At 45.5% G+C, this 13,379-nt stretch overlaps 1 protein-coding gene across 1 annotated transcript in view; it reads left to right on the forward strand.

The window, feature by feature from the left end:
* Ust (uronyl 2-sulfotransferase) overlaps positions 1–13,379 on the forward strand; it is a 280,068-nt gene that overhangs the window by 13,516 nt on the left and 253,173 nt on the right. The window lies entirely within an intron of this gene.

The following is a 13,379-nucleotide window of genomic DNA, read 5'->3' on the forward strand; positions in this document are numbered from 1 at the left end:
GATGTTCTAAACTGTCCATTGCACCGCTTGGGAGGAATGCCACAGATGTTTTTCCTAGTTCAGTAGGGATGACTTTCATGACCTGAAGGAAAAGAAAAATCCAAGTGTTTTGAGATAAGTAATTTCTTATGTTTAGTCATTTGAACGCTAGTCACCAAAGGCTGTGTCAGAAGCGCCATGTTCAGAAGGAATAGAGATCAGGGAGTGACTCACAGTGACTGCTTCGCAGCCTCGAGAACTTGAACTTTATTTTTTCCTTTTTAATTCTTTGAGCCGTAGGTTCTTTGAACTGCATGATGGGATTAATAACTGCTGTTTTAGATACCTGCATGGTGCATAGACACATACACAGGCAAATAAACACACATGTAAGTTAGCTTTTAAAAATTGGTACTTTGTTGTACTTCTCCGTACCAAGGCTTGGCATTTAATTTAACAAATACCGGCTTTCTCACCTTATTCTTTCAAGCGCATATGTGTATGTGACACTCACAGGAACACTCATGGAGTGGGAACATGCAAATTCGCTTATGACTCGGCTCCCAGTACAGAAACCATTGTGACCCAGAAATAGAAAATTTACCTAACCAGTGTTTTTTTTTTTTTTTTTTTGTTTTGTTTTTGTTGTTGTTGCTTTTCTTGTCACCCTTAGACTGGTGAAGCTTCGCAGTCCTGTTAGTTACACACACACAAGAACTTTCCCTTTTCCTCTTTCTGCTTCCTAGAAATGTGTTTCAAGAGGACATTCTGGGAAAAAGAAAGTGTGTGTGTGTGTGTGTGTGTGTGTGTGTGTGTGTGTGTGTGTTAGGGGTGTGTTGGTTGGGAATGTAGCTCAGTGGTAAAATTCTTGTTTAGCATTTATGAAGGCCTAGAGCAATGGTTCTCAACCTTTCTAATGTTGTGACCTTTTAATACAGTTCCTCATGTTATGATGACCCCCCAAACCATAAAATCATTTTTATTGCTGCTTTATAACTGTAATTCTGCTACTGTTACAAATTGTGATGTAAATAGCTGTGTTTTCCAATGGTCTTAGGTAACTGCTGTCAAAAGGTCAATTTGACCGTTAAGGCGTTGAGAGCCACTGCTCTGTAGGGTTCAGTCCCTAGACATACCATACCTTCAAGAAGAGAAAAGAAAGAACACATTCTTTTTTAAAAAATTGATTTCTTTTTTTTATTTTTGAGATTAATTAAGAATGCATTTTTTCCACAGAAAACTTTACTCCGTTTTGAATGTATCTCTTTCACTTGTTCCCTGTATTCACAAGATAAAATAGCAGTGTGGAGGAGCACACTGGGGGCTGAGGCCCAGAAGGCTGCATTTTCTAAGATTAGATCAGTGAACTCTAAGTTAGGTCTGCTCTGAGTCAGTCATGGCACCAGGTCCACACAGGGACTGATCCTAGCCCTTCTCCTCTTGTGGAAGAACTTTCCAACAGCATGGTCACTTTCTTCTCTCTATTCTCACTGCTATTGTTGGGGGTTAGGATCAGAGCAGTGTACCACACATACGTGGAGGTCTTGATTAAGTGTGGGGGTGAATTTATTTCTGCTTTCATTTCTTAGCTTCTCTGTTTGCCTTGGTCTCTGACAGGAACAGGGGTACATGAGATCTATGAGTCATCCCAGCATCCTTGGGCTACGGCTGATCCCAGCATCCTTGGGCTATGGCTCATTCCTGCATCCTTGGGCTATGGCTGATCCCAGCATCCTTGGGCTATGGCTCATCCCTGCATCCTTAGGCTACAGCTCATTTCTGTATCCTTGGGCATCTGAAAATAAATGCCTACTTTTCAATAATTTAACAGAAAGTGAATTTTGCTGAAGACCCTAAGAACCACGACCTTGCCAGTCAAGCACAGAACTTCCTGCTTTGGTACAGGACTACTGCATATGGTCACCTTTCCACTGGACAAGCTGAACTGTCAGGCGCCGTAGTGGAGGGGTCCTGTGCCACAGTTTGAAAGGGAACAAGCAGTAGTTCTGTAGGAGTTGTGTGATGGCACTGGCTTCCTCATTTTCAGTTTCATCATCTTTAAAGCTAGGTCTTTTGATTGCATTCATGATTTCCTAAGACCTTAACTTCTAGAGTGAGCTTGACTGTCAGTCTGAGAATGAGTTCCTGTGTCCCGGAGAAGGGAGAAACACAGTTTAAGGGTTCTAGAATTCCCTGTAAATAATATTACCAAAGGACAGCATCTTTTCTTTAGAGTCACTACTCTCTAATGCCCCTTGTAGTCCTAAAATTGCACATTCACAGAGATGTCATTTAATGATAGCAACTAAAAAAATATAAGGACTTTTTTTTTGCACAATTTTTTAAAATTTATTTTCTCTTCATTGGCATGCATTGTACGTGGTATAGGGTTACGTAAAGACATTTTCATACAGACTGTGCGACGGATTTGATGTGGTTCCCACCTCCTTCCTCACTCCTACCTGCTCCCGTTAATTCCCTTTGTTCCCCTAGTCGACTTCACTCCTGTTTTCATGTCACGCAAACATGCGTGACTTTATGTTTCTGTAGAAAATCAAGGAAGTGCGTGTGAGAGAAAGCATGCAGTATTTGTCTGTCTTCCTCAATCTGCCTTAATTCATATAATATGACTGACTGTCTCTGGTTACATCCATCTTCCTGCAAATGGCATGTCTTCATTCTTTAGAGCTGAAAAATATTCCATTGTGGGGTCAGTGAGACGGCTCAGCGGATAAAAGTGCTTACGGTTCAGGACTCATGACTGGGACTCGATTCCTGGAACCCATGGTGAAGAGTGAGAGTCAGCTCCAGAGAATTGTCCTCCGTCCTCCATAGACACACTATGTGACCTTGTGTTAGCACTCTCATACCACACACAGGCAGACAGACACCCATGCCCACACACATTCACATGTGCACACATGCACACACATGCATATGCACACACATACACATATGCACGCACATATGCACATACGTGCACACATATACACATACACATGTACATACATACATGTGCATACACCTGTATGAATGCATACATGTGTGCACATGCAATAATAAGTAAAGTAATAATAAACAGTTTTTAAAACTTCCATGGTATGACTATACCATATTTTCCTTATCCAGTCTGTTGACAGACACCTCTGTTGATCCTACAGCTTGGTTGTTGTTGCAAATGACATGGCAGTGTTCAAGTATCAGGGATACATTGACTTGGGGTCCTTTGGATAAATAGCCAGGAATAATCTAGGCATGTTCCAGTGATTTCTTAAATTTTATTGATATGATTGTCAAATTTCCCATTTAGTCTCTTAGTTTATTAATTTTAGTCTTCTCATTCTTTTGTTTGGTTAGTTTGGCTAAAAGTTTTGCATTTATTGTTCAAAGAACAGACTCCTTGTTTTGTCAAAGTCGCTCTCATGCAAACCCCACGTGCAGGGAGATGATCTGTGCACGGTGAGAATGGTGAACCCCGCGTGCAGGGAGATGATCTGTGCACGGTGAGAATGGTGAACCCCGTGTGCAGGGAGATGATCTGTGCACGGTGAGAATGGTGAACCCTGTGTGCAGGGAGATGATCTGTGCACGGTGAGAACGGAAACCCCACGTGCAGGGAGATGACTGTGCACGGTGCACGGTAAGAGCGTCACTTGAGTCAGCCCCACCTTTTCAGGCCCCGGGTCAAACCTTCCAGAGTGAGACCTCAGGGTTTATTTTTATTGCACAACATCCTGACAGACCTACTAGTACCCTACATTGCCTGCACCCTCTATACCAGCCGGAAGCTGAAGGAACTGACTCAGGGCTCCCAGCCCAGGCAGGAGGCTGGAAGTGTTTTCTCCTGTCTCCCACCGAGCAGCAGGCGTGACTCATCCTATTGGAGTACCACAGACCGTGTGATTGGGGTCTCCCATGACATGCCAAGGAATGTGGATGACGTCACATACAGACTCAGACGTTGCCATTCTTCACTGTGCAAGAGGAAGCTATTCTCACCACGGGCAAGAAAACCAGGAAAGTGATGACTGATGGGGAAGCCGAGGCAGGGCTGAGTGGGAGGGAGGGGCCTGGGCGGCTGGGGCTTGGCCACCTGGCCCTATTGCCTTGCCAGACTCGCCTGGTTTGTGGTGAGGCCACTCTGCAGAAGATCTCCCCAAAGGCAAATGTTGGCGTAACCTCTAAGTGTACAGCCAATTTAAGCAGTGTGGGGGTAAACGTGGGTGTTTCCTGGAAGTGTGTGGTGGGCTAGACAGCCCGAGGAGGCAGCTCTCCAGCATAAGACCCAGGAAAGATGGAGAGAAGATGCCAGCAAGCTGTATCAATACAAACTCCTAACGACAGCTTCCTTGCCTCAGTCAAGCATATGGCAGGATGGAGGCTATCTTGCTCATACTACTTGTGATTCAAAAAGCTGTTCGTTTGCCTGTCTGCGGCACATTCTTTTAGTCGTGCTGAGAGCGGCAGTGGCTTCCCAGAGAGCAGAGAGGAGAAGGAAATACAGGTAGCACCCTGTGGACCCTACCCTTTGTTTTCACAGGCAAAGCCTGGCTGAGACTGACCGCAGAGTGATCATATTTCAAGTCTTGTATGTTTAAAGCGTGGCAGTGACTCATTCAAGTGCACTTACTGAATGTCTTATGCAGGTGTGTGAGCTGTATATCTGCACGTGTAAGTGTGTTGATGTGCTTGCTCTGGTGTGTGGGCGCACATGTGTATGGATACCACAGGTCAGGTCACAGGAATCATTTCTCAGGAGCCATGGGGTAGGGTCTCTCAGTGCATGCGACATGGGATTCACTGACTGGACTGAGCTGGCTGACCATCAAGCCCCAGGGATCCCTCTGTCTCCCAGTGCTGGGGTGGCATTCACGTGCTGTCATTACCAGCTTTTAAAACATGTGTGTGTGGGGGAATCAAAATGCTCATGCTTTCATGGCATGCATATCCTGAGATATCTCCTCAGCCCTACACAGGTGTCCTCATGTCCGCATGCCCTGCTTCTCCCCTCCCCACCCCGTGACTTCTGGCTGGGGAAGGGTATGTCTTGACCTGTACGTAGATGGTACTCTGTTTCTGCCCACTCTTCTGGCCTAGAGTATGTGTCAGTGCACATGGTTAGGGGCACTCCCTGGGTTGGTAGGGAGACAGACGAGAACAAGCTTAGCTTGGCAGGCAGTCCCATCATGTGCCCCACCTGTTTGCTTGTGTCCTGTGCTGCTGTGCCAACACGCACCCGCTCCATCCTGGCTTGTTTCCCTTCTGCCCCCTGTTTGGAATGGTAGGTGATTTTGTTGTTAATTTCAGGCTGAATCTCGCTCACCAGGCTTAGGCTTCTGAAGTCCCACATCAGTGAGACTTAAGGGGTTGGACATGTGTTTTGCCATCGCTTTCATATGCTCACCCTCTTGCTCATTCGGCCTGGCAGCGTTCCTCTTTCATCTGTCAGCTCTACCGTCCGTGTCCGTTCAGTTCTTCAGGAAATGTTCAACAGGCGCCAGTTGTGTGCTGGCTGATAGAGCTAAAGTGACTAACAACCCTGTCGCTGTGTGTGTGTGTGTGTGTGTGTGTGTGTGTGCCATGCACATGGGTGCATGCGTGTGTGCATGTGCTCTGTATGTGGAGGGACAGTGAAGGTCTGTGGTAAGGGACTGGTGAGGGTTACAAACTTGGGACCTCTTGTGTCTGACTGCTGTTACACCGATGCTCTCTTTGGTTAAGGCTGTGGTTATACCTGGAGACCAGGGATTCTCATGGGTGGCTGCTTGGATAAGCTGGAGAACTGTGGATGTACTGATCTTCTTTCCTTTGGATGGGGTGGAGTCGGGCATGTCTAGGTGTTACACATACATGGGTTCCTGACATACAGCTCAAAGTTAAATAGAAGATTCAAGGAGGGAGAACTAGGGGTGTGAACCAGTCCCTTCATGGTGCTCTTTAGGATTGCCTCAGTTCTGTCTGTAATCTCTTGAGTGGGGCCCATCACATTTTAGCCAACAGCTCCTTATAGCAGCGTTTGCTAAATTTTACTCTATATTCAAATCAGCCGAGAGTTTGTTAAAGTCTAGGATTTTGATGGAGCAGGTCTGGGGTGGAGCCTGAGATTCTGCATTTCCAGCAGGCCCTGAAATGTGAATGGGGAGACCACATTCCAAGCAGCAAGAGTCTGCACTGTAGTATTTGTGGGAAGCAATGAAAACTTGAGAGAGCAATTCAGATGGGGTTGAGACTGGCTCATTACGGAGCTATGCTTCTGATGTTCGGGGTTTTCTGCTATGGGATGCTTCTGTACACTGCAACTATGTCCTGTTCCCCTTTAGTTAGTAATAAGAGCTGTTTGGCCAATGGCCATGAAGAATAGGGTTAGGTGGAACAATCAAACTGAGGACTTGGAGGAGGGGCAAAAGTGAAAGAGACGTATGAGAATCTTCCCAAGAAACAACATGGCAGCAGACCAGTAAAAGACATGGCCATGTGGCAATACGTAGATTAATAGAATGAGTTAATTTCAATCTAAGAGCCAGTTACTAATAAGCCTGAACTATAGGCCAAACAGTTTGTAATTGATATTACTTTCTGTGTGATTATTTGAAACTATGTAGTTGGGACATGAAAGCAATACCTCTGTTTACAGTTTTATACATTTGTATGTGTGTGTGTATGTATTTGTTCATGTATGTTCATGCATATGTGTGTGGAGGTCAGAGGACATCCTCAGGTTTTCTCCTTGGCTTTATGATTTAATGGGTATCTCATTGTACCTGGATGGCACTGATTCAGTTAGATTGGATGGTTAGTGAGCCCCAAAGCCCTTTCTTTTAAGTGCAAATTGTTACATTGATACATATTTGTGTGTTTCATAAGCAGGTTATAACCGACTCTGCCAGTACCCTTATAAATACTAGGTCTCATTTTTAAAAGATATTATTACCACACATTAATAATACATAACGATAGTGTTCATGATGACATTTTCACATACATGTATCATATATTTTGATTATATTCACATCATTATTTTTTCTTGTCCATGTTCATCCCCACTGTTTCCCATCATTTTTTCAACAGGTCCTAGTAATTTTTTGGGAAGGTGAAGGGAGTGACCTAATAAATTTAATTAAGCTTGTTTACAGGAGCATGGGTTAGGGTTACAGAAATGTAGGCAACTTAACCACTGGTTACATCACTTATGAAAATGTTTCTCTCTGTCCTACCTACTGTTACTGTCGATTAGATCTTCAGGGAGGGATGGCCTCTGCCCCTACGATGGAACGGTGATCAGCTCAGTCTTGTATTAGTCTTGTGCAGGTCTGAGAGAGCTCTTGAGTGCAGCAGCCCTGTCATACCCGGAAGAGAGTTTTCTAGAACACTCTGTCCATTCATTTCACTCTTACGTTCTTTCTGCTCCTCTTCTGTGATGTTCTCTGAGCCTGGGGGAGGAGAGTGATGTTATAGATGCTTATGGATGTGCATTTATCAGTCACGTATTTTGGACTAGTAATGAGCTTCTGAATTACTCTCTGACTGCTATAAAAAGGAGCTTCTGTAGCCAGAACTGAGAGCGGTACTGATCTGTGGAAGTAAGCATAGATATGCAGAAGGCAATTTGGTGGGCATATATCCATTTAGCAGAACAACAGCATTAGCTCCCAAGCTAGGTCCTGTGACAACCGCCGGCATAGGCATTTGATCAAGTTTATAAAACTGAGAATGAGCTCCTTCCCGGAGAGCAAGCGAGCCTTAAATCTAACCATAAAGCCATTGGTTGCTTCCTTAACAGCCATGCCACTGTTGTGGGTGCATCTTGTCTGGCTAGCTCATAGCGGGGAGAGCCCACAGCTAAGGAAGACTTCTGCTGACTTTTCTCCCTCATCAACCTGCATAGCACCTTCTGGCCCTGTGAAGTCTAATAAGTATTAGGCTTCTTTCTGGGTTCCAGCTTGATTTCTCATTGTTCTATGGCCAGAGCATGTAATGTGTTCAGCAGCAAGATTACATTGAGCTCTGGTGTATCATTTGAGGAGAAATCAGAGACCTCCCTAACCCGTATCTCACGGGGAGATAGCCCACTGTGTGATAAAATTTCAACATAAGAAGCTGCTGCTTCCTGGAACAGCCCTATGCAGTCGGAGAGTGCCTCTCTATTTAAACTCCTCTCCTTTTCGATTTTATTTTTTAATTAGCTTATAAAGTAGCCTGCCCCGCTTATGGCTTTTTCATATATGTCCACCCTTTCTTCAACCCTCTTCCTATATCCTAGACTCCCCATAGCCACTTAAACCTTTCTACTGCCAGGATTCCCTTTCCCATTTTCAAATCATGTGTGTCCTAGGCTCTCCCCAGTTTTTATACTGGACATAATAACTGATAAATGCTCTACCTATTTAATTGATGAAAAATGATATTCTCATGCTTTAATTTGCATTTTCTTGAGTTTTAGTAAAAATCACTTATGTATTTTTCAGGTGTCTTCCTTTGGGGAATAAGAGTATTAAACTCTTTTCTCATTTTTTTCTTGTATGTTTTTCTCTTGCTCATCAGCTGAAGTGTCCTTTAGACATGAAGGGAATAAACTCTATGCTCTAGATGGAGGCATCATTTGCTCACTCTTCATTTGCCTTTTAGGGCTTAAAAAATCAATTTCCTTTATTTGTTCATTAATTTTTGTTTGCTTTTGTGCTTAGGAAGGCTTTGCCTCCAGATTTCAAAAGCACGGTCTTTATGTTTTTCTCTAGCTTATTATGGCTTCACTTTCACATTGACTTTTTAGTCCTTTTGGCAGTTGTGTGTGCACGTTCACGCGCGCGTGTGTGTGTGCATGCACACGTGCACATAAGGTATATAAACTTGTCGGTTTTGTAAATCAAGCTAGAGACAGAGTTATTACATTTGAATGATACAATTCTTAACCTACAAATTCCTTTGTCAGACATTGGAAAGAAAGCGTCTTAGCTGCATTTAGAGGTTGAAAGCCTTACTTCCTGTTTGCTCTTGGGGTGTCAAGGGATGACAGCGCCTCTGAAACTCCGCTATCTGTGGAGCTGCGGGAAACTTTCTGTGCCTCTTCTGCTTCCTGTTGCAGCGGGGCTGGAGGCCGGTCCTGTCGTTGCCCCTCTCTCTCACTGTGCCTCTCTCAGCTGTCCCTCCCTCATGCCCCACTCCCAGCCGCATTTCTTTCCCCTGCGCTCTGCCTCTTCCATCTGGTCTTTCCTACTTGTGTCTCCCCCAGCTGCACCTTCCCTGATTGGATCTCCACCAACTGTCTCCCCGTTGCCGGCTTCCCAGCTCTCCTCCTGTTCAGCTGCCCTTGTTTCTGAACTCTGGTATCCCCAATTATGTGTCTTCAGCTCAGTGGCATCCCGGCCAGGCAGTTACAGCTGCTCCCTTGCCCGCTCTGCCTGAGTTACTGAGTTTAGTACTGAACAGACTGATAGATGGAAACCTCGGGGATCTCTCTGGCTGAGTCTCGGTAGGGGACGCCTGCTCAGTCACATGCAGGCTTGCACCTGTGCCTTTTGGGTGAGCACAGTGACAACCTGGCTGTCCTTGATCCTTGTTCTAACTCTTACTTCTGTGAGCAGCGAGCTGACAGAGTTATTTGGTTCTTGTGAGGGTTCATTCTTTCCAGTGTTTGTGAGAATCCAAGCACCACAGTTGTGGAAACAGAGCTGTAAAGGCCTGGATGGTGGTGGATAACAATCACACGGTTTTCTGTTACTTTCCTCTGGCAGGGCTGTTTAATATTACAAGAGCAGCGCCATATTAATAAACAGAGCCTGGGGTCTCGCATCAGAAGTCCTCTGTCTGAGTCCTGGCATTGCCACCATGCAGCTGTGTGGCCTTGGGTAATTCACTTAACCTCTCGAAGTGTTTGACGGGATCTTAGAGGGACTCTTTTTGTCCTAGAACAGCCACCATCAGATCACTGAGAGAATGCTGCCTGGCACCCGCCTGCCTGAATGCTGTGAGAAGTTGCGTTTATAGGATCTGTGAGTCCACGTCGTCAATTTAATCATTCACACAGCAGTCGTTCCCACAGAGCAGGTGGTGGATAGCCATGTAGGAATGTCGGGGCCAGTGTGTGGCTGTATTCCCCTTCCCTTCCCCCGTTCCAAACACTCAATAAGATGTTTTGCTGCCTCCTGAAACCTTTTCCTGAAGAGGGCAATGATTGGAAAGTTCTCAAACATCCATCTTGTGCTCATGTACGATTTTAATGTTTCTGAATTTTTTTTTCCACAATGGAAGAACGTGTTCTGAAAACTGTCCGTGAAATCTTTGTGATCAGATGTGTAAGTTCATTTTTATGTGGATATTCTTGGCTGTAGAGATTCTTCCCCATGACACAGGGAGCCATGAGGGAGGAGTCAATGAGAGAGATGGAGAGGGCTTCCTGGAAGAGGTGGCATTTGAGCTGGGTATTGAAGCATAAATAGGAGTTTGCTATATGGGAAAAGGGCATTGTGGGCATGCAAAGGTGAGCCATTTACCAGAATTACAGCACCTTTGGATACACTGGGCAATTGAAGGTAGCTGGTGGGAAGCTGTGGCAGAGAGGAGGGAGAGGGGGCTCTTACAAGGGAAGCTCCTAAGACAAAAGGGTTAATTCTGAAGGAATTGTGTATTGGTCTACCTGGCCTGCAGTAGTTCCATTTAATTCCAAGCAGGATAGTAGATTTGTTATTAAGAAAGGCAGCCCTGAAGCAGAAAGGAGCCACTGGAACCCAGGAAAAACCTGGCAGGCCTCTGGTGGGGTCTCCAGCTTCCAACAGGTACCAAGAAATTACTCCTCTGTGTTCCTTGTTCTTTCCTCTATAAATGGTCCAAGAGACCAGAAGGAGGCAGCTGCCAGGTGCAGGTTGGACAAGGTGAGGGGAGTCTGTACTCAGCCTAGGTATTCAGAGGCCAGACTCACCTTTCTTTTTGTACTTAATGATGTAAGGTATTTTATTTTTACCTCTCTCTTTCTGTTGTGTGTGTGTGTGTGTGTGTGTGTGTGTGTGTGTGTGCTTGTGCGCGTGCACATGCATGTGTGTTAAACATGTGTTTGTTTGTGTGTGTGCAGGTGTGCATGTCGTTGTGCAGGCATGTGTGGGTGCATGCATGTGGAAGCTGTAAGCAGAGAAACCACTACTATGGACTCTCGGAAGAAGGTTTTTTTGGAAATCATGAAACTGCCACGTGGCTACCTCAAGATGAGAGGGAATAGCCAGAGGTGTTTGGAGGAGGCCTAAGCCCTCGTGGCCGTCCCTTAGGGAAAGAAAGAATAGCAACACAGTGAGGGAAGCCTTGCCAGTTCTTGCCAGTCAGAAATGAAACCTGCTGGGACTCAGAGGTTTGGGGGCTGAGAGCTGTAAACTGGAATAGTCTGGAAATTCAGGGTAGTGGGAGAGGAAGAAGCGTGTGGGTCTGAAGAAAACTACATGGCTTTGATGTGTGTTCCAGGTGTCTTCTGTTAATAGGGCCTGCAGGAAGCTGGAGGGTAGCAGGGGACTTTGATGTGTATTACAGGTGTATGCTAATTGAGAAGTGGGCACCTCCATTTGCCTTAGTCAGCTGCAGAGAGAGATAAGAGCGGATGGTTCTTCCTGCCAGGCAGAGATCTGTTTCACAGGTTTCTGAGGAGCTCTGAATGTCGGCTTTTATCTGTCTACAAGCACTGCTTCTGTTTGCCCTGTCAGAATTCAGCCTGAGATGATCCTGGACTGTCATTTGGGGACCTAGTCAGTGGCACTGCCTTTCTTGAGGCTTGGGACCTAACAGAGGCCAGATGTTGAGATCAGGTATCTTTCTCAGTCACTAAAGCCCAGTCTCTTGCTGACACGGGTCAGCAGATTCTAGGGGCCCTGTCTTTACCTCAGAGTTCTGGGGTTGCAGGCAGGCTGCCATCTTCAGTGTTTAACTGGCTGCTGGGAATCTCGACTTTGGTTTTTACACTCGTACGGCAAGCCCTTTGCCCACTGAACCACCTCCCCAGTCCATTTCAAGTGTTTTTTTTTGAACCTTTTTAAATGAGAACTAATTTTCTATGTGGCTTCCAATTGCTAGGGAAACCTGCACGTATTTATTTAGTGTGACAGAGCCCTCCCTGTCTGTCACTCCTCCTGACACGGGGGCTTCCCTGTTAACATAGCAGTCTGCAGTCTAATGGTGTCTCTCACCTGATTAGCTGCAAGACAAAGAACAGCCCCCCACTGTGGTTTTAAATTAGGTTATGATATAACCTATCTTGAGCTCATGTTCCTATTGTTTCTGGAACCTTGATCACGCTGTATTAGCCTAGGTGAATTTGCCATAGAGGCTACGATTTCTTATTGTTTAGAACGAAACAAAACCAAGGTTTGTTTGTTTTCTGCGACATTCTTGGAGACTCTTTTGAAATGACTGCAACCTACAAGTGGCTTTCACTTCTGTCACATCACCAGTTCTGAGTGCTGGACTCTAAATCTTGACATCTAAGCCATAATTTGAGTACAATTTTTGTTTGTTTGTTTGTTTTTGAGACAGAGTCTTAAGAAGGCTGGCATCAAATTCACAATGTACGTGAAGATGACCTAGAACGTCCATCCTTCTGCTCCTAATTGCCGAGTTTATAGACATGTGCCATCACACCCACTCTATGTGGTGTTGCGGATTCTACCCAGGGAGTCTCGTACGCTAGGCAAGCACTCTAGCAACTGAGCTATGGCCGTAGCCCCTGGGGAACCACTGTTCGAGAAGGCTTCCGGTGGCTCTGTGCCTGCTGAACAGCATCCAGTCCCATCCTGTCTTGCCACCTGCGTTGGTAAGGCCAGAAGATATTCCAGTCCCCCGATTCCCTCACCCCTACTCTTGCTCTAAACCAGAAACAAATTTTCCAAATCTTCTGTTTTGTTAAAACCCTGTTGGAGAAAGGAGGGTCTCAGTAACGTGCCATTGTGCTTTGGCTCTGATGGAGGAGCTGAGCAGAGTCTTTGGCATGACCACGTGGCCTCTTTGAATTTAAAGGTGGTTTTTAGAGGGAAAGAGATGTGACCTAGGGAAGCCCAGTGGGGTGCTCTATGCCCCACAGGAGCCCGCCTGAACTTTCACAGGGTCCCATGCTAACAGGGTGATGCCCGTTTTATGGAAGCAGCTAGAACGTGAACTTGAATTGAGTTTCCACAGTTGGACATGAAGTTTGCCTGCAGATTTCCTGAAGACTGAGGCAGAACAGGGAGATAATGCGTTCTATGTGACCATGACCATGCCTCGTCTGTTCAGAGCCCATTTCCTTACTTCTCAAACTAGAGAAACATAGGGAGTATTCTAACCATCCAAAACACTGACAACTGATAGAAATATTTTACCCCCTCCCAGAAAAACAAGGGCACATGGTTTATGAAGCTGGATCAGTCATGGACCCTTGACAAAATGAGGAT

The sequence above is a fragment of the Myodes glareolus genome, chromosome 1 (assembly GCF_982192425.1).
Source record: "Myodes glareolus chromosome 1, mMyoGla1.1, whole genome shotgun sequence".
NCBI lineage: Eukaryota > Metazoa > Chordata > Mammalia > Rodentia > Cricetidae > Myodes > Myodes glareolus.